Genomic DNA, 21,433 nt, shown 5'->3' with positions numbered 1-21,433 from the left:
TTATATCAGTTCCCACTCTGGATGGATCTACACACAGGGGAGAGAAAAAGTCACTATAAATAAGACAGAAATTAAATTGTTATAACAAATGGGGGGAAACGTTATGTAAAATCTCATAGAAAGGTTTTGTGCTCTACAGCGCCATCTGGTGTTGCATAATGCATTTAAAATGCTGTTTTTAAAGTAATGTAGCTGACCTGTGCCATGTTGATTCAGGCTTAAAGTCCGTTTCCTTGCTCTGTCTGATTCCGCAGGCTGTGCACATTGCAAGAAATCAACAGCTTCCCTCCAAGGCGCAAGCCTTCAGCTACCTGATGAGGCTGAACCTGTCAAGCACCAAAACGAAACAAAACAAAAAAAATCCAGCCTCCAGCTGCCAAGCTTCTCTTTCTTAGGCTGGCTGGGGGATTTCTGTGGCTTCTATGAACTCCATCCATGTTTGTGTTGTCAAGATACTCCAAAAGCTTTGGACCCATTGTGTCAGAATGCAAAGAAATAATATCACTCCAGATGTTCTGATCTTTGACTGTTTTGCGTGCTATTTTAATCCACGTTGTTGTTGTTTAGTCGTTTAGTTGTGTCTGACTCTTTGTGACCCCCTGGACCAGAGCACACCAGGCACTCCTGTCTTCCACTGCCTCCCGCAGTTTGGTCAAACTCATGCCGGTAGCTTCTAGAACACTGTCCAACCATCTCATCCTCTGTCGTCCCCTTCTCCTTGTGCCCTCCATCTTCCCCAACATCAGGGTCTTTTCCAGGGAGTCTTCTCTTCTCATGAGGTGGCCAAAGTCTTGGAGCCTCAGCTTCAGGATCTGTCCTTCCAGTGATCACTCAGGGCTGATTTCCTTCAGAATGGATCGGTTGGATCTTCTTGGGACTCTCAAGAGTCTCCTCCAGCACCAGCAGATAAATTCAACAGTGTAAATAAGTTTTTATGGATGTTATCATGGAATACAGAATGGTTCAGTTTATATAAAATATGTGGGGATTTATATTGTGCAAAATGAATGAACCATGGAAAGAGAGGGAGGGAAGTCATTGATATTTTAAGGTTGCTTCAGTGAATATTCTAAAATATAAAATAAAATTTGATAAAAATTATAATAATGAGAAAATGTGGGTGATGGAAAACGTATTGTAAAGCACTCTTTTATAGCCAGTACTGCCTACTGACTATAAAAGTGCTGAAGCAAAGCTGGATGACTTTAGCTGAGATTCCTGCATTGCAGGGGGGTGGACTAGATGACCCTCGGGGTCCCTTCCAACTCTACAATTCTATGATTTTATGAGTCTTCTTCATATTTCAAAGGAATCTACGAGCTGTTTACAACACACTAAAAATATCACAGATAAACGTCAAATGTGGGTGGGGGATGCAATAAAAAATTCTCTCAAACAGCAATATAAACTGTTGTACCGAGTGCCTTGAGACTGAAACCATGGAGTCAATCCATCTACTGTTTTTAGAACAGTTTTCTTAATTGTCATATAACTTCAAGCCGGTAAGAAGAGCAGGATGCACTAATGATCATATGTATCTGCTGAAGTGGCAGTGACGATTTCATGTGGGGAGGAAATCATGTCTATTGATTGGAGATAACAACTTCCTGTCTGCAGGAGATGCAGAACTTGTGCTTCCTTCTCAGATAAATGTGATCTGCACGCTCAGTGCTGATTAACTGGGGAAATTTCTTTCTTAAAGACATGGCCATCATCATGTACCATGAGAGAGTGAGAAAGTTTGGGTGTGTGGGTGAGTTACAGAGGGGCGGGAGGTGTGTTCAGATGTTTGCCTGAACATGCAAAGGCTCCAAATGTACAGAGGAACATGGGCAGGCACACAAGCCACACCTCACGACGTCCTCAAGAATTATGTCACACACACCCTCAGTCCTTGATCATCACCATCTTGATCACAGAAGAAGAAGAAGAGGAGTGTGGATTTGATATCCCATTTTATCACTCCCCTAAGGAGTCTCAAGGGGACGCGGGAGGCACTGTGGGTTAAACCACAGAGCCTAGGACTTGCCGATCAGAAGGTCGGCGATTCAAATCCCCACGACAGGGTGAGCTCCCGTTGCTCGGTCCCTGCTCCTGCCAACCTAGCAGTTCGAAAGCACGTCAAAGTGCAAGTAGATAAATAGGTACTGCTCTGGCGGGAAGGTAAACGGCGTTTCCGTGCGCTGCTCTTGTTCACCAGAAGCGGCTTAGTCATGCTGGCCACATGACCCAGAAGCTGTACACAGACTCCCTCAACCAATAAAGCGAGATGAGCGCCGCAACCCCAGAGTCGGCCACAATTGGACCTAAGGGTCAGGGGTCCCTTTACCTTTACCTTTAAGGAATCTCAAAGCGGCTAACAATCTCATTTCCCTTCCTCCCCCACAACAAACACTCTGTGAGGTGAGTGAGGCTGAGAGACTTCAGAGAAGTGTGACTAGCCCAAGGTCACCCAGCAGCTGCATGTGGAGGTTCACCAGATTACAAGTCGACTGCTCTTAACCACTACACCACACTGGCTCTCTGCACTGGAAGGTCTGCAGGGGGGCTTCTACTCATGTTTGCAAGGTGAAAACTTCACACAATTGAGGTCCCTGACTGTCATAGACTGGCTGGGTGCAGAGGACCAGTGGAGGGGAGCAGACAGGGGAAGAAAGCTCAGAGCCAGGGGATTGGTGGTGGGACGATGATGAGTGGTCCGAGGGAGAAGAGGGGGCAGACTGAGAGGAGGTGGTGTTGGAAACTGAAGAGGTAACAGGTCTTTGTGAGCTGGGAGAGTCTGTGGCAGAGAGGAGTCCAGAATCAGAGTCAGAAGCTGAAGCAGGAGAGGAGGGAGACCAAGAGGCAGAGATGAGTCAGCCTGGTGAAGAGTGATGAGGGTCTCCTCTTCTGCTGCAACAAGCTTCCATCCACATTGTCTCCCAGAACCAGAAGAGGCATGAAGAGAGGGAGGAGAAATTGGCAACAAGCAGACACAGTGTCTGGTCCTGTGGGTTACCCGAGAGGCAAGGTCCAAGCTCGGTCCATGGTCAAAGGTGCAACGTGGAGGCAGTCTGTAGTAGCTGAAGATGGGTGCAGGGCAGGGAGTCAGGTGAAGTCAGGAACCGGCATGCAAGCAGGGAGCCAGGGCAGGTCAGGAGCTCAGGCAGGGAAGCAGGACAGAGTTCAGGCAGGAACTAGCAACCAACAATGTTGCTCCCACAACTTGAGACTGGGGCTGGCCGGCTTTTATCTGCCCCAAGGCATAGGGCGGCCCCAATCCTCTGGTGACTCACCTCTCCTGGCCTGGAAGCGAGCACTCCTCCTGCGGGAACTTAGTTCCCTCCGCCTCTCTGTCCTGAGCCTCTGCAGCTCAGGAGAGGCTGGAGGTTACCGGACCCAGAGGCAACCTCAGCTTCCTCTGACGGGGCTGAGAGTGGAGCACCTGCAGGCAATGCGTCCTCCATCACCTCAGGAGCCAGAGCAGACTCAGCTGATGCTTGCACCTGAGGATCCAGCACAGGTGAGGACCCTTCAGGCTCATGCCCCAGCCCCAGCTCAGCTGGTTCTGGAGGCAGGGAATCCTGTGCAGGCTGGGATCCCTCAGGTTCAGCCTCTGAGTCCGAATCCCAGGCCATCACACACAGTCTCTGACTGCTTGGGGAAACCCTGGAGAGGAGGAGACTTAGATGGCTGTGGAGAGGCAGGGACTTTCAGACTAGGCAACTGATCCACAGGGGAAGACCTATTGGGGATGAGTTGCTATGCTCATTTGGCCTGACATGCCTGTGTCAATCATGCTTTCGCTAATAAAGTGTTAACCTCAACTTATACATTGCGATTTACTGCTGGCTCGCTCCTAACTTGAAGTATCATGCTTAGATTTGATGCATTCTCTGGACATTCAACCATTGGGTTGCATTAGCAGGCTGGGAACTGTGCCTTGTTCCCTCGTCCTTTACTGGGAAGGATAAGATGCAATAACCACCTTTAAATCTTTATATGGCATTACACTATAAATCTCACACTTGCATGCAAGAAATGATTTCTTTTTTGCAGAATGATTAGCTTGGGAAATGTCCCAAGCTTTCTGCTTCGATAATTTCACCTTCTATTAGTTGATGAGATGGGAGATTTTATGAGACTTTCTCTCTCTTTCCCAAACTAGCCTTGGAAATATTGTGAATGCTTACTCTAAAAAAAAAAAGTTAGCAAGGGTTTCCTGGGGGGGGTTCCCAGACCAGCCAATTCTCACAGGGTTTCCACCTGGGAAGAGCAGGAACAGCAGACATCGTCCACATTTCATTATGTCATCATTCAGCATTCAGCATTAACATAGCATGTGTAACATAGACTTGGTTGGATGAAGCAGATGGGCCTGTCCTTGCCGCTGCTTGTCCACCAGGTTTCTCTTACGCACAGCAACCCAGGCCTTGTGGGCGGGGAGGGGGGGTTGCAGTGATTTTTAGGAAGTCATTAGTTTGCACCAGGCGTCCTATTGGGAAGACCCAGTTCTCTGAGTGCATGTTCTGGAAGTTGGGCAATGGGGGCAGTACAGGATTCCTTTTGGTGTACCGACCTCCCCGCTGCACCAAGGATTCCCTGCCCGAGCTGCTTCAGGTCGTGGTGGATGTTCTCCTGGAGACACCTAGTATGGTTGTCCTAGGGGATTTTAATATCCATGCCGACACGACCTTACAAGGAACCGCTCGGGACTTCATGGAAAGCATGGCCTCCATGGGGCTGTCCCTGAATAAGTCTGGGAAGCCCAGCCAGATGGGCGGGGTATAAATAATATATTATTATTATTATTATTATTATTATTATTATTATTATTATTACATCCCACTTACTGTATGATTTCCCCTTTCGTGGAAGTTTGCATCTCAGGAAAGAAGTAAGGCTCTCCAGCCTTGGATAAAGCAGCCATCAGGAGATGCCTCCAGTAGTATCCCAACCTCAAAGTCTTTCATTTATTTTGTTTCTAGCAAATCTTACACATGTCCACCTGCCCACCAAAGAGCCTTGACTCACTTCTGCTGCTACTTTCCTTTTATTTACTGGTAACTCCAGTTGGTGGAAGGTTTCTCCAGCCACTGCCAGTGAGGAACATGGGGAAGGGCTTTTGCTCAGGGGCACGGCATCTCCTTTGCATGCAGAAGGTGCCAGGATCAAGCCCCAGAATCTCCAGGTGGGACTGGGAGAACCCCCCTGTCAGAAATCTGGAAGAGCTGCTGTAAGTCAGAGTAGACAACCCTGAGCTTGGTGGGCCAGTGGTGTGAGTGCACATCTTATATTCCTAGAGACATAGGGACACAAGTGGTACTGTGGTCTAAACCACTGAGCCTCTTGGGCTTGCTGATCAGAAGGACGGCGGTTTGAATCCCCACTAGTGAGCGAGCTCCTATTGCTCTGTCCCAGCTCCTGCCAACCTAGCAGTTCGAAAGCATGCCAGTGAAAGTAGATAAATAGGTACCACTGTAGCGGGAAGGGAAACAGCATTTCCGTGCGCTTTGGCTTCCATCACGGTGTTCTGTTGCACCAGAAGCAGTTTAGTCATGCTGGCCACATGATCTGGAAAGCTGTCTGTGGACAAACACCGGCTCCCTCGGCCTGAAAGTGAGATGAGCGCCGTGCCCCATAGTGGCTTTTGACTGGACTTAACCATCCAGGGGTCCTTTACCTTTTACTTTTTCCTAGAGATGCAATCTCTGATAAACCAGGACTGCTTAAAACCTGATGCCAACTCTCCAAATGAAGCTAACAGTATATTTTTTTAAAAAAAAATTAATTTATTTAACATAATTGTTACAAAATATAAGCAAAATATTGCAAATACATACATACATATATATTTCAAATAAGCACATATATATGAAAAAAGGAACAAAAGACAATACAAGAAGAAAAACTAAAGCGAAAAGAAGAAGAAGAAAAGCTGGAAGAATTTCTTCCAGATTGATTCTACAAATATCTCAATATGAAAATAATATAAAATTTCATTGATTGACTTCCATCGCTTACACTGCACTTCCTATATACATTTTAAGCAAGATCATATCTGTTATTCCGTATTTTTCCCATACAATCTCACACAAATATTCGAATCAATAAGTTTTCTAATGCAAGTTGGGAATTCCCCCCTCTAGAGGAGACTTTGTTACTTTGTGGGAAACAACTAAGCAACTAGAAGCTGAGCCACTGGAAATTTACTAGCAAAAACAAATCTAGGAGTGTGAGACTGACCTTGGCCTGGCTGATAGTGGCATGGCAGATGGCAAAGGAAAGATAGACCTGGCTCAGGAGAAAAACCTCAGATCCGGCAAAACCTACAGTACTACACAACAAAGAAGGGCCTCAGTGACAGGAGCAGCTGCGGCCTCGCAAATAAAATCTAAAGCTATGTCTGCAGAAGATGCTTTTGAAGGAAGGGACGGTTTAGCTCTGTCGCAATATAGATTGCAATATAGATTGCCTGAGCAGCTTTGGCTTTAGATTCCAATAAAGATTGCTTAAGCAGGTTTGGCTTGTGACACTGGTCAAGTAAAGAATAAGAGAAGCCACGTAGGCCCAAAAGACAGGGAAATGGGTGAGGAACTTGCTTAACGTGATTATCCTCCTAAGGTAAGATGCTAGGTTGGCAATTGGTGGTTGGTGGAAGGAAGGTGTACCTATAGGTTGGCAATTGGTGATTGGTGGAGAAATGTGTACCTACAGTATAAAAATGCCTGCCAAATGCCATGTATTTACAGCCAGTTTTCAGGAGCTATCCTGCTGGTTGTCTCTGTGCACAGATTGTCTCTGTGCACAGATTTCAATAAACTCTTTTTCTCCAAAGAAGATTTTGCTTTCCTGGTACTTTTGTTCCCTCCAAGGTCCGGGGATGGCGAGGCTGATGGATCCCTAGGTAAATAAGGCTTCATTTCTTTGGGGGCTCGTCCGGGATAAGCCTCCTCCCCAATACGGACCAGAGGGCCAGGCTCAACCAAGATGAACAGCTCAGCAGCGTTTTGCAGGCTTCAGCGCGCACCCCGCCTGTTTCGTGGGGGGAGCCAGCCACACTGTTCTGGAGTGTAGACATCTTGTTGAGGGAGAAAAATAGGACGGCGCCGAGGGGACAGGTCCGCAGCGGAAAAAGGTAAGCCCGACGGAAAGGGCAGCCCGACGGAAAGGGCAGGAGGCTTGATCAACCTCCACTGGCCGTGGCAGAAGTGTGCCGCCAGCAAAAGTTTGGAACAAAAGAGGGAGGGATATATATATATTGTGATTTTTGGTGTGTTCTGTGTGGTGTGTGTGTGTACCGGATACTCCAGTGTTTGTCTTGGTGTATGAAGGTCGGGGTTTAGCATTCCCCTTGGCCGAGCGGTTGCAGGATTGTGCATTTTCTGCCAGGGCGACCTCGCGCAGATCACAATCTGTAGTATATGAAGTGTGAGAAAATTTTTATTGTGAATAGGAGCGGAGTATCTGGAAGAAATGGGTTCTGGCCAAAGTAAAAAGCACCCCTTTGGAATGCTTTTGGGGATTCAAGCTGACGAGGGGGAGGATGAGGACATTGTGTGAATTAGATTGGCGCACCCAAAAGAATGAATTGGCCGTCCACCGGGACCCTTGATTTGTAACTCATTAATCCATTATATCAGAACATTTTGAATGTCCATTCTGATCAAATCCCCTACATCTCCACATGGAAGACCAATGTGGAAAAGACCCCCCCCCCCCCGGCTGAAGTCATGCTGCCAAGAAGTCTCAGGCAGCTGTATCTGCTCAGTCAGGAAGACAGGAGGACAACCCCCAGTCTTCCAGGATTCAGAGAAGGAAGAAGATAAAGTTTTAATGCCCCCACAGCCTTATGCCCCGGCAACAGCCCTGGCACCACCCCCACCACAGGGAGCAGATGGCCCAGCCCCCAATCCCGTGGACAATGCATTGTTAGACCTGGACAAAGATGAAGAAAGGGAGGAAAGAGAAGAGGATGGTGAGGATGAGGAATTTGTAAAAAAGATTAGTTAAGTTGACAGATGATAATAAGAACAGGCAGAACGTTTGAGGAAGTATGTGGAACCTTATGCAGGAGAAGTGGACGTCAGTCCCCATTTGTTAAAAACAGTGGGATGTATAGGGGAACAGAGAAGAAAGTGGCAGAAAGAGTGGGGAAGGCAGTGAAAAGTGTGACCCTCCATAGGGCACATAAAGCACAGGAGAAGGGCGCGGCCAGAGTGATGCCTCTCCGCAGAGTGTATGACCCTCCGGCCCCCGCGGGACCTAACGGGGTGGTGCCCAATAGAACTTATACAGTTCAACATGCCCCCTTCTCTAGTGCAGAAGTTTGTAATTGGAGGAACCAAAACCCTTCATTTGAAGAAAACCCTGCCAAAATCATTAAGCTGATTGAGGGAATTTTCAAAACCTACAATCCCACTTTTGATGAGAGCGCAGGGGGCAGGAGATCAAGCTGTTGCAGCAGGATATCCTGAAAATACACCGAATTGGGATTATCAGACCACTGAAGGGCAAAATACCCTCACCACTTATCGCCAGAATGTCTTAAATAGCATGAGGAGGGCAGCCAGAAAACTCACCAACTTTGTGAAGGCCAGAGAAATAGTGCAAGGGACAGAGGAGGCCCCTGGAGCCTACTTAGAGAGGCTGAAGGAAGCCTACCGCCAGTATACCCCTGTGGACCCAGAGGAGGCTGCCAACGCCCCAATTCTCAAAGTGGCCTTTGTAGCCCAGGCAGCGCCCGATATCCGCAGGAAAATTAAAAAACAAACAAACAAACAAACAAACAAAACGCAAAGGTTTTATGGGCCACACCCTTGAATGGATGCTGGAACTAGCCCAGACCACTTATAATCAGAGGGAGGAAGAGGCACAAAAGAAGAAGGAGAAATATCAAGCAAAGAAGTTGATAGCCTTGAAGACGGGAGGTCCACCGTTAGGAGAAGAAGAGGAGGGCGAGGCCGCTTAGGAAAGAATCAGCGCGCCATCTGCCGAAAGGCACCTATTTCCTCTCCCAGGCTAAAATGAGGAAATGTCAGATGCTACTACTACATCCGCGTTAGAAATTCCAAGTCACCACAGCCCTCAACCCAGCTACCCTATTACCGGTAGGAGAAGGTGAGGAGCCCACGCATGACTGCATTAAAGTAATGGATGAGGTGTATTCTAGCAGGCCTGACCTTAAAGATGAAGCAGACCCCCAGTGGCCATCATGGTTTGTGGATGGAAGCAGCTTCATTGAGGCTGGACACCGGAAGGCAGGTTACGCAGTGGTAGCCCTGGAAGACCAGGTGATTGAGGCAAAGCCACTCCCACCTGGAACATCGGCCCAGATGGCAGAATTAACTGCGCTCACCAGAGCCCTAAACCTGGCAAAGGGGCAGAAGCCGACAATGGACCAGCCTTGGTTCACTCAGTGTTGCAGGAGTTGGCTAAGGCATTACAAATCTACTGAAAGTTGCATACAGCATACAGACCCCAGAATCAGCTATCCAAGCTGACACAGGAAACTGGGTCTAATTGGGTGACAATGTTACCCGTGGCATTACTCAGGGTCCGCAGTCTCCCATTAAGACGGACCCATCTGTCACCCTTTGAAATTGAATTTGGGAGACCGGTCCCATATGTTAGAATGTTAACTCCTTATGCTAGCCAAGATATGCAATTGAATAACTATGTGCAGTCACTCTCCCAAGTTCTCTCCTGTTTCCACAGGTGGACTCAGGCTCACAACCCCTGTGTGTTGGCTGCATCAGTTCGAGCCAGGTGATGAAGTGTGGGTAAAAGATTGGGCACGGACGCCGCTACAACCGTGCTGGAAGGGACCTTATACCGTCCTGCTCTCCACACCCACCGCCGTGAAAGTTGCTGGCATCACCCCGTGGGTCCACCATACTCAAGTGAAGAAAGCTATTTCAGACTGGACAGTTACACCAGATCCAGAGAACTCCCTCCGGCTGACTATCGCCAGACGCCTGATATCACACCGGAAGCTGATATCTCTACGCACAGCTGAAGAATTGGATGGGAGGGGCGCCCACCGGGAGCGCCTCCAACGTTCCAGCCTTGCAGCCTTTGTCCCCTGATAACGTCCAGAACCCTGAACAAACTTTAGTATGCATTATATGGTGTGAGGAGGAAGCAGTGGGGATTTTGACACCAAGCATTTGCCGTTTACAGGCGGCTACCTATTCGTGTGGGTGTGTAGTGGCCCATCCACCGTGGGTACCCTCTCCTTGGGGGGCAAGGTTGTCCTCCACCCATCAGGGGTACCATCATCCCCCGGGGATTGAGGGGTTTTATCTCCACACCATAGGGTTCGACGCTTGGAGGTATCCCCGACCTTGTTTCCCTAACCAACTCGAGCGTCCGGGTAACCCCAACCCCCCTTCCAGACCCATACCATGACTGATCTGTGGTGGGAAGAGCCCTGGCATTCTTGGGGTTGGTGGGTGGGAGTTATCTCAACTGCCCTTGTCACGTGGATGTGTCTCTTTTTTTTTGCTGGCACGAGCGCCATAGAATTTGCGGGAAAAAGCGTCCCTCCTCCATCCCGCTGACAGTTCTCCTTCTCTTCCTAGTTGGGGAACCCGCCTGCGCTCTGGCCCAGGGGGAAGTAGGGTCCTGGATCTCCCAGGTAAACATTACCCGCATCATGGTCACGCGGGGCATCCACAACCCTTACAACCGCTGGCTGCAAACGGCAGAAATGGTAGCTAAGGCGGAGAATAGGACCCGTTGTCTTGTTTGTGCCTTGGGACCTCTGGATGCGGCTGGGGGCATGCCCCTGCTTCCATTGCCTCTTAATCGGACCCGAATCCAGTATACTGGAAGTAAATTCCAGTGGGGCCCATACTGGAATCATCCCTATCCCCTCCGGGTTTATCGGATTCCCGGATGGTTCTGTGTCAACCAGACCAAAGATGCCACCCTTGGACACAATATAACTTTTACTGGGCGCTCCTCATGCAAGTGTACGTGTAACCCCACTGATACCACTGAGTGTGGCGGAGCCTGCACCAATTTAAATCTTTTAGCTTTTAGTTCTATGGGTGACCATACGGCCACCCAGAACAAGGATCCTGTATATTGGATTTGTGGGACAAAGGCTTTCCACCACCTCCCCAACGGTTGGTGGGGCAATTGTTATCCAGCCTTCCTTTTACCCCCCATGTGGCTGCTCCCTACCACCTTATTTCCCCATCGCAATCACAGATCTGTTGATATCACGAATATAGCCTCAGGGAGCAAGCAGACATGGGGAAAGGATGAATGGCCACCTGAGCGAATAATTGCCCACTATGATCCGGCCTCCTGGAACCCTGATGAGTTAGTAGCAGGTGCCAGAGAGCCCATTTACAATCTAAATCGCATAATCCGACTCCAGGCAGTAGTAGAGATTGTGGCCAATGCAACGGCCACCGCCCTTCGCCTTGTTGCTACCCAGCTGGATGAGACCCGCACTGCTGTCCTCCAGCTGCGTTTGGGAATGGACTTTATTCTGGCCAAACAAGGAGGATTTTGTGCTGCCCTCAACCTGACTGGTGGAGCATGCTGCTTCAATATTTCAGATCATGGTGAAGCCATCCGTAATCTAGCCGCAAGTATTGAGAAGGTGACACACGTCCCTGTACAAATGTGGGAAGGATGGAATATGTCTTGGCTAGATAAGTTTTTGCCAAATGGGTGGCTCAGAGGAATGTTTTTTATGCTCTTAGGACCAATTTTATTTTTATTGCTTCTTTGCTTCTGTATTCCCTGCTTGGTGCAATGCTTGCAAAATATGGTGCACAAAACAATGTCGCGCATGATGGGTCCCCGAGTGATAGCTTTGATGCGTGAATACCAGCCTATTGCCTTGGACGAGCCAGAAGGCTGTCCAAAAGAAGAGGAGGGAATGAAGGAAGGGACGGTTTAGCTCTGTCGCAATATAGATTGCAATATAGATTGCCTGAGCAGCTTTGGCTTTAGATTCCAATAAAGATTGCTTAAGCAGGTTTGGCTTGTGACACTGGTCAAGTAAAGAATAAGAGAAGCCACGTAGGCCCAAAAGACAGGGAAATGGGTGAGGAACTTGCTTAACGTGATTATCCTCCTAAGGTAAGATGCTAGGTTGGCAATTGGTGGTTGGTGGAAGGAAGGTGTACCTATAGGTTGGCAATTGGTGGTTGGTGGAAGGAAGGTGTACCTATAGGTTGGCAATTGGTGGTTGGTGGAAGGAAGGTGTACCTATAGGTTGGCAATTGGTGATTGGTGGAGAAATGTGTACCTACAGTATAAAAATGCCTGCCAAATGCCATGTATTTACAGCCAGTTTTCAGGAGCTATCCTGCTGGTTGTCTCTGTGCACAGATTGTCTCTGTGCACAGATTTCAATAAACTCTTTTTCTCCAAAGAAGATTTTGCTTTCCTGGTACTTTTGTTCCCTCCAAGGTCCGGGGATGGCGTGGCTGATGGATCCCTAGGTAAATAAGGCTTCACTTTGACGAAAGCTCTTGGAAAAATAAATGAATCTCTGGAATTTCTAACGAGACAAGGGACTGATACAAGTAAACAAGTAGCTGAGATCTCAAAAAAACCTTGATCTGAACACTTCTAGCTTAAAAGAATTGGGAACACAAGTTACTGCTAATGCCCAGAATATTGGGAGACTTCTAGAAGAATCAGCTACTACCCGAAAGATTGCTGAGGAGGCAAAGGAGATTGCAACTGAAACCCAGGGAAAAATACCACCGGTTGTAAAGAAACTGGTGGACCATGATTTATCCTTTGCTATGATAGACCTTCAAAGGAGGGAACGCAACTTAAGATTGAGATTTGTGCCAGAAAGTGAACAGGACAACCTGGTGGACTTTCTTACAAAAGAATTCTCTGACTTTTGGCAAGAGGGCCTGCAGGGGGAGGAGGTCAAGATTGTGAGTGCATTCAGACTTGGAATAAGAAAAAAAAAAGAACAAGCCAAGAGACTGCTTGATTACTTTGGGATCGAAGGAGGAAAGAGATAAAATTTTAAATCTGCACTATCAAAATACACTGCAAATTGAGGATTCTCTCGTGGAGATTTTTTAAGATATTCCGAAGCCTATCTTAGATGTAAGAGAGGACTACAAAGATCTGGTTGTGCTACTGAAAAAAAGCAGAATTTCTTTAGGTGGGAATTCCCCCAAGACCTATCTTTCAAATACAGAGGAAAGAAAGTTAGAATAAAGACACTGAGTGATAAAGATAAATTCTTGAGAGACCACGAAGAAGATCTAGTGAAGGAAGCGGAATCTGGAGAGGAGCCAACAATATCAGGAAAAGGAATACTGGACTTAGCAAACTTATCGTTTGGACTACAGCCACCAACAGATGAAGAGCAACGATTGGGAGCAGTAGGAGGAGTAAGTAAATAACTTCCAAGTATTATAAGGCTTTAAAAGAATGGCTAATACAACCTTTGAAGGAAGTCTGTAATGAAATTCTTGAGGGGAAAGAAGCACCTGATACGTGGAAAGAGGCTTATATCACGCTTATACAGAAGACAGAGACTGAAAAGACTCAACTTAAGAACTACCGCCCAATTTCTTTACTAAATGTGGATTACAAAATTTTTGCTGACATTTTAGCTAAGAGACTGAAAAAAGTTCTGATGGGGGAGATTCATAGGGACCAATCGGGCTTTCTCCCAAAAAGACATCTATCAGATAATGTAAGGAACATAATAGACATTTTGGAAATGCTAGAAGTTAATATAAACACAAAAGCTGTTCTGATATTTGTGGACGCGGAGAAAGCCTTTGACAATATTTCTTGGACCTTTATGAAGAAGAATCTCCATGGGATGGGGGTAGGCAAAGGTTTTGAAAACGGTATAGGCACAATTTATTCTGAACAAAAAGCAAAGTTAATTGTAAATAATGTAGTTACAGAAGAACTTAAGATAGAAAAAGGGACACGTCAGGGGTGCCCAATTTCCCCATTACTTTTTATTTCGGTCCTGGAGGTTTTGCTGAACATGATAAGAAAAGACCAGCTGGTTAAAGGGGTTCAGGTCGGAGCGAGACAATATAAATTGAGAGCATTTGCAGATGACTTGGTACTTACCGTAAATTTCGCTCCATAACATGCAGATTTTTCCTCCTAGAAAGTAAGGGGAAATGTCTGTGCGTGTTATGGAGCGAATGCCTACAGATGGCGGGGGAATCTGCTGCAGTTGTGAGCAGTCCGTGGCTTGCTTTGAAACAGCAAAGCAGGTAAGCGGCTCCTGTCAGCGAGCCAAGCTGTGGAGGAGGGAGAGAAGCAGAGCGGGCTTGGCTGCTTTAAAACAACCCTGTCCTCTATGTTCCTCTCTCCTCCCCACTGATCTGCTAAGTAGCAGCGAAGCTTTTCAGCCAGCCTAGCCGGGAGGAGGGAGAGAAGCAGAGCGGGGTTGGCTGCTTTAAAACAACCCTGTACTCTCTGTCCCTGCCTGCAGTTTTTTGCTGTCCGATTTTGGATTAGCCACTGTAGGGGCTGTGTGTGTGTGTGCTTGAGCTATCATTCTCCTCCTCCTGCTTCCCCTTCACTCTCCCTGGCTCTCCCTCCGACTTTAGAATTGACACTCTGTGTGTCTGTGTGTGTGTGTGCTTGAGCTATCGTTCTCCTCCTCCTGCTTCCCCTTCGCTCTCCCTGCCCCCTGCGCTCTCCCTCCGACTTTAGAATTGACACTCTGTGTGTCTGTGTGTGAGAGAGAGGGCTCCTCCTCCTCCTCCTGCTTCCCGTTCACTCTCCCTGCGCTGTCCCTCCGACTTTAGAATTGACACTCTGTGTGTGTGAGGGCTCCTTCTCCTTCTCTTGCTTCCCGTTCACTCCCCCAGCGCCCTGCGACTTTAGGGCCAGTTCCCTCTCTGCGTGTGTGTGTGTTTTGACCTCACTGCGCTTGTTGGGGGAGAGTGTTGGTCGTAATTTTTCTTGATTTGTCTCAGAGTGGTTACTATCATGGTTTCCTTGCCGGGGAGGAGGGAGAGACGCAGAGCCTGCTTGTTCTAAAGGAGCAAAGCCAGAGAGGAGCCTCTTCTGCATTATCAGCAGCATCCTTCTCCACACCCCCCACGCGTGCTCCTTGTCCCTTGAGTTCTTTTCCTTCCCTCCCCACTTAAAATGTGGTTACAAAGCACGGATCCACATGGATCCTCAGGATTTTTGCACTAGGTCACCCCAAATTCACCATCAGATCACATAGCATATCCATGGCTACAGCCTGCACCAAAAAACACACGCACCCACTGTTTCATGGGGCCGCAATGGTGCAAAAACGTGGTTACAAAGCATGGATCCACATGGATCCTCAGGATTTTTGCATTGGGCTACCCCAAACTCACCGTCAGATCACATGTCTGTGGCCACAGCATGAACCACAAAAATCATATATCCACTGTTTCGTTTAGAATACTTTTTTCTTGTTTTCCTCCTCTAAAAACTATGTGCGTGTTATGGTCAGGTGTGTGTTATAGAGCAAAAAATACGGTACATTACAAGAGCCGGAATCTAGTACGAAAAGGGTTTTGGAATTAATTCAAGAGTTTGGTCAAGTAGCAGGATTTAAATTAAACAAATTAAAGACTAAGGTATTAGATAAAAATCTAACAGTAAGAGAGAAGGAGAGGTTTCAGAATGAAACAGGTTTAACTGTGGTTAAGAGTGTAAAATATTTGGGGATCAATATGACAGCTAAAAATATGAACTTATTTAAAGACAATTATGAGAAATGTTGGAACCAAGTGAAAAAAGATTTAGAAATTTGGTCAAACTTGAAGCTTTCCTTGTCCGGTCGAATAGCAGCTATTAAGATGAATGTATTGCCTAGAATGTTATTTTTGTTTCAAACACTGCAAATTGCTGATAAGATGGAGTGTTTTAAGGGATGGCAGCGAGATATCTCTAAATTTATCTGGCAGGGCAAAAAACCCAGAATAAAATTTAAGATTTTAACTGATGCAAAGGAAAGGGGGGGATTTGCCCTGCCAGACTTGAAACTTTACTATGAATCAGCAGCTTTCTGCTGGTTGAAGGATAGGCTGCTTCTTAAGAACACAGACATTTTAGATCTGGAAGGTTTTAATAATTTTTTCGGGTGGCATGCATATCTGTGGTATGACAAGGTTAAGGTTCATAAAGGCTTTAAAAATCATATTGTCAGGAAAGCATTGTATAATGTTTGGATCAGATATAAAGACCTATTGGAGAACAAAACTCCAAGGTGGCTCTCACCAATGGAGGCAAAAGCTGTGAAAAAACTTAATATGGAGTGTATATGGCCGAAATATTGGGAAATTTTAGAACAGGAGGGTAGTAATTTAAAACTGCAGAGTTTTGAGAAATTAAAGGATAAAGTGCGAGATTGGCTCCACTATTACCAAATATTGGAGGTTTACAAGATGGATAAGAAAATTGGCTTCCAGGTGGAGAAATCCAAATTGGAAACAGAACTGTTAGAATCCAATACTAAGAATTTATAAAAAATGTATAACTTGCTACTGAAATGGAACACACAGGATGAAATAGTTAAATCAGCAATGATTAAGTGGGCACAAGATATTGGTCACAACATTATGTTTGCTGACTGGGAAAGGTTGTGGACCACCGGTATGAAATTTACGGCGTGCAACGCCCTGAGAGAAAATATTATGAAAATGATCTATAGGTGGTACATGACCCCAGTCAAGCTTGCAAAAACTTACCACTTGCCAGATAATAAATGTTGGAAGTGTAAAGAAAATGAAGGCTCATTCTTTCACCTCTGGTGGACGTGCCCAAGGATTAAGGCTTTCTGGGAAATGATATATAATGAAATGAAAAAGATGTTTAAGTACACTTTCCTGAAGAAACCAGAGGCCTTTCTCCTGGGTATGGTCAGCCATGTGGTGTTAAAGAAGGACAGAACTTTATTTTTGTATGCCACAACAGCAGCAAGGATCCTTATTGCAAAGTATTGGAAGACATCAGATTTACCCACTCTGGAAGAATGGCAGATGAAAATGACAGACTACATGGGACTCGCAGAGATGACGGGCAGAATCCGAGACCAGGAGAAAGAGACAGTGGAAGAAGATTGGAAGAAATTTAAGGACTATCTTAATAAATACTATAAGATTAATGAATGTTAGATTGACATGGGTTTAAAAATAATGTGGTTTTCAGATATGTTGAGTAAGAAAAGGAATGGAATTAGTAAAAAACTTTCGGGAAACAAGGGAATGGAGTTGCTGATGGGATAATGATACTAGAATACAAAACGGTGAGGTATGAGGAAGTCGGGGAAACTAGGTTGAGAAAATAAGGTTCGAAATTATACTTGTTGTCCTTTGTTTGTGTTTGTTTTTATTGTTGTTGTTTGTACTTGTATGTTTTTATTGGAAAATTTAATAAATATTATTTAAAAAAGAAAAAAGAAAAAAAATAAGTTTTCTAAATCTTTCATAAATCTATTCTAAACACAACCAATACCTTACATTTAATCCTTGTCTATATAAATAATATTTAGACATTTCCATTGTTTCTGGATATGTTTGCATGCATGAGAAAAATGTGTGCAAATTCATTTTGACTTATCCAGACCCTCCAAGTGCCCTTATTTTCCAGATTTACAGAAGCCGTCCTGGTTTCTGATTTGATCCCAGAATGTCCCGCTTTTCCTTAGGACGTCCCTGTTTTCATCGGAGAAATGTTGGACCGTATGGAGTTATGCAAAAATTCTGCATAGTGACCATCTTCTTTTAACAGAAGGAAGGTCAAGGAAATGGGAGGAATCTCATAATTTTTATGAGGATAAGATGTCTTCTAGCATGAATGGTAGGTTAGTTGTTCCAGCATGGGATGCCCACTTGAGAGAATATCTTTGATCAAAGTCTGCAGCCTTGTAATATGTTGGCGGTGCTGGGATTAAAGTGAGTCTTTGGAGGCGATATTATGACAAGAGGCAAAAAAAAAAAAAAAGAGGAGAGCAGAAATAATGAGCCGAGGCTGTTTGGCTCTGGGAAAGCCTCCTCACGTTACTGACAGGAACACAATGCGAACCTTTTAATCTTGGGGCTCAACAGCGCTCCACGGTTATCAGACAAAATGTCAGGCAACGAGATTACTGGAAGAAGAAAACATTTCTAGTGGTGCATGTCAGAAGAAAAACGGGAGCTGTGTTGGGAATGTGGAAACAGAACAGCCAGGCTCAGCTGCAGCCCAGCAGCAAAAAAATATACTTTCAGAAAGAAGCGACAGCACATCCCATAACGTGCCTCAGAATTGTCCACATGTCTATTAGAACGGCCAAGAGGCGAACCCACCTGGCCTGCTCTGAATATTTTCTAGGTGGCCTTGCCAAGGCCTCTTGTGTGTGGCCTGATTTGAATGAATTTTCTGTCTGAAGGAGTGTCTGGGCCAAAACCAGTTTAAAGAGAAAAAAGATTTAGGGCCCGCTTGTCCCATGCCTAGAAAACAGGACTCCATGTGGTTTTGTCCCTCTCCTTTTCCATGGAAAACCTGCTCTTTGCTCTCAGTCGGAACAAAGGACAATCCGTGGAAAATCTCAATTGCCGTTTGTTCCAATTGTGTGCTAAAGAGCGGTTTCCCCCCCAGGACAAGAAGTGAATAAGCCCTAGGAAGGAATGATAGGAGGGGCTTTGAAATGTGTGTGTGTGTTTGTGTGTGTGTGTGTGTGTGTTCATATCTTGCCTTTCTCCCAACTTGGGGCTCAAGGTTTAAAACAGCATTACAAAATGCAAAGTAATAAAATGATGATGATGATGATGATGATGATGATGATGATGATTGATTGATATACCGCCCATCTGACTGGGTTTCCCCACCACTCTGGGGGGCTTCCAACAAATTAAACACATTAAGCACAGTAAAACACCAAACATTAAAAAACCTCCCTATACTGGGCAGCCTTCAGATGTCTTCTAAAAGTCAGAGAGTTGTTTATTCCCTTGACACCTGACGGGAGGGCGTTCCACAGGGAGAGTGACACCACTAAGAAGGCCCTTTGCCTGGTTCCCCGTAACCTCACTTCTCGCGATGAGGGAAACTAGTTAAAAACCATAATCAAAATACAGCAGAACACATCCGAAACCAACCATTGGTTCAAAAGCACGTCAAAGTGCAAGTAGATAAATAGGTACCGCTCTGGCGGGAAGGTAAACAGTGTTTCCGTGCGCTGCTCTGGTTCACCAGAAGCGGCTTAGTCATGCTGGCCACATGACCCAGAAGCTGTACGCCGGCTCCCTTGGCCAATAAAGCGAGATGAGCGCCGCAACCCCAGAGTCGGCCACAACTGGACCTAATGGTCAGGGGTCCCTTTACCTTTACCTTTTTAAGCATGCTTAAGGATTGAAGTGTTGGGCTGAAATCCTTTGCATCTGTACCAGGGAGTAAGCTCTGTTGAGCGAAATGGGGTTTACCTCCAAAACTTGGGCTGCCTTCCAGAATGCGGCAGCTAGACTGATGACTGTGAGTGGCTGCCGAGACCATATAACACCAGTCCTGAAAGACCTACATTGGCTCCCAGTACGTTTCCGAGCACAATTCAAAGTGTTGAGGCTGACCCTGAAAGCCCTAAATGACCTTGGTCCAGTATACCTGAAGGAGTGTCTCCACCTCCATTGTTCAGCCTGGACACTGAGGTCCAGCACTGAGGGCCTTCTGGCGGTTCCCTCACTGCAAAAAATGAAGCTACAGGGAACCTTCTCAGAGGGCCTTCTCAGTAGTGGTGCTCGCCCTGTGGAATGCCCTCCCATCAGATGTCAAGGAAATAAACAACTATCTGACCTTAAGAAAATATCTGAGTCCTGCGTTGCAGGGGGGTTGGATGAGCCTTGGGGCTCCCTTCCAAATCTACACTTCTATGATTCTATAAAGGTAAAGGGACCCCTGACCATTACGTTCAGTCGCGGATGACGCTGGGGTTGCGGCGCTCATCTTGCTTTATTGGCCAAGAGAGCCAGCGTGCAGCTTCTGGGTCATGTGGCCAGCAGGACTAAGCCGCTTCTGGCAAACCAGAGCAGCGTACGGAAACACTGTTTACCTTCCCGCTGGAGCAGTATCTATTTATCTTCTTGCACTTTGATGTGCTTTCGAACTGCTAGGTGGGCAGGAGCAGGGACCGAACAACAGGAGCTCACCCCGTCAGGGGATTCGAACCACCGACCTTCTGATCGGCAAGTCCTAGGCTCTGTGGTTTAACCCACAGAGCCACCCACGTCCCTAAGCATGCTTAGTTAGAAGTAATTCTTGCTGAATTTTGCAGGATTTACTCTCAGGTAGGCGGCCGTACGATTGCAGGCTCAGTAATACATATAATGCCTGTCTAAAGCAGTTGATCATTTCCTTCTCTCTTCATTGCTTTATTCCACCAGATCAAGGGAGATGTACTTGGGTTTATTTCATGCTTGATGGGAGCCTGCTGCTGGAATAAATGAAAGCTTCAACTTGCTGTACTCCCAGGGATATGTCTGCAACTCACCTAAACTTCTCCTGACCTTGGGTTCCGCTTTGCCTCTGGCAAGAAGGCCTGTTTGTAGGCAAATGGAAGAGGTAGCAGGGATGGCTGGTCCATCTGGGCAAATGAGGCACTCCCTCACCAATCCCAGCCAGCCAGCCCCCTCACCCCACTTGCTTCCTTACAACCAATCCAGGAACTGAGACTCCCTCACAGCTTCCTCCTCCTTGGTATCGGGGTATCAGATCCACACCAGACTTCTAAAGCAGATGGGGGTTGGAGACTGACTTGGAAGAAGCTGTCAGTGATCTGGGGGATCCTGAAACAGCCGGGAGACGAGAGTCAGAGGCAGGAGAAACTGCAGGACTGGAGAGTGGAGATGTCAGGAGACCAAGTTCCCCGCTTGATAACACAGTAAGCATAGGTAATTAAAAGTGAGGATTTGTGTGAAAACAAACAGATAGCTCCGGACATCTCTAACGCAGCCGGCGGCATTATCACTCAAGATGACCCTTCTGAAGACTGCTTCCTGTGTCTAGATTTAGAACAGTGGTTTGCAGAAGGGCACAGTTCAGAGGCTGTAAAGGGCAGAAGCTGGGAAATATTGGAAGAGGAACAGCAGGAAGAAGAAGAAGCACCAGGGGAGAGACAGCTGACAGACTCAGTGTCCTTGGAAAGCATTCCTGACCCACCCCTCCCGGGACCAAGAGGGCATTGAGGGTATCAGAACAGAGAGCTCAGAGGCAGAAAGCTCAGATTCACTGACGCAGGAGTGACTTCGAATAAGGGGGACATAGAGGAGTGGGACTTTACTTGGAGCAACGCCATGATTAGGGAAGGCTGCATTCCTTCATCATTCTCTGTGAATTATTGAATAAACTGATTGGTAAGAACTTTTGTCGTTTCTCTTATTCTGGGCTGTCACCGGGGGAAGAGATCTGATTCCCCGAAGCCTGACAGATACGTAAGCTGAAGTCTCTCTGTTGTGGCAACTGCCTC

The 21,433-nt window shown here is 46.5% G+C and overlaps 1 protein-coding gene and 1 long non-coding RNA gene across 3 annotated transcripts in view; one reads left to right on the top strand and one right to left on the bottom strand.

Moving 5' to 3' along the window:
• HIF1A (hypoxia inducible factor 1 subunit alpha) overlaps positions 1-21,433 on the bottom strand; it is a 641,105-nt gene that overhangs the window by 375,973 nt on the left and 243,699 nt on the right. The gene's annotated exons all lie outside the window — the stretch shown is intronic.
• On the top strand, positions 6,402-12,381 carry LOC310840239. 2 transcript variants are annotated; one of them, XR_014561858.1, is made up of 2 exons: positions 6,402-6,603; positions 12,123-12,381. It is a non-coding gene; the product is annotated as an uncharacterized lncRNA (long non-coding RNA). The 2 variants fall into 2 exon arrangements; XR_014561859.1 differs by lacking the exon at positions 6,402-6,603 and adding an exon at positions 11,611-12,081.

Source organism: Podarcis gaigeae, assembly GCF_964106915.1.
Source record: "Podarcis gaigeae genome assembly, chromosome: 1".
NCBI classification, from domain to species: Eukaryota; Metazoa; Chordata; class Lepidosauria; order Squamata; family Lacertidae; genus Podarcis; species Podarcis gaigeae.
Note: the sequence above shows the minus strand (reverse complement) of the source record. Positions and strands in the feature narration are given on the sequence as shown.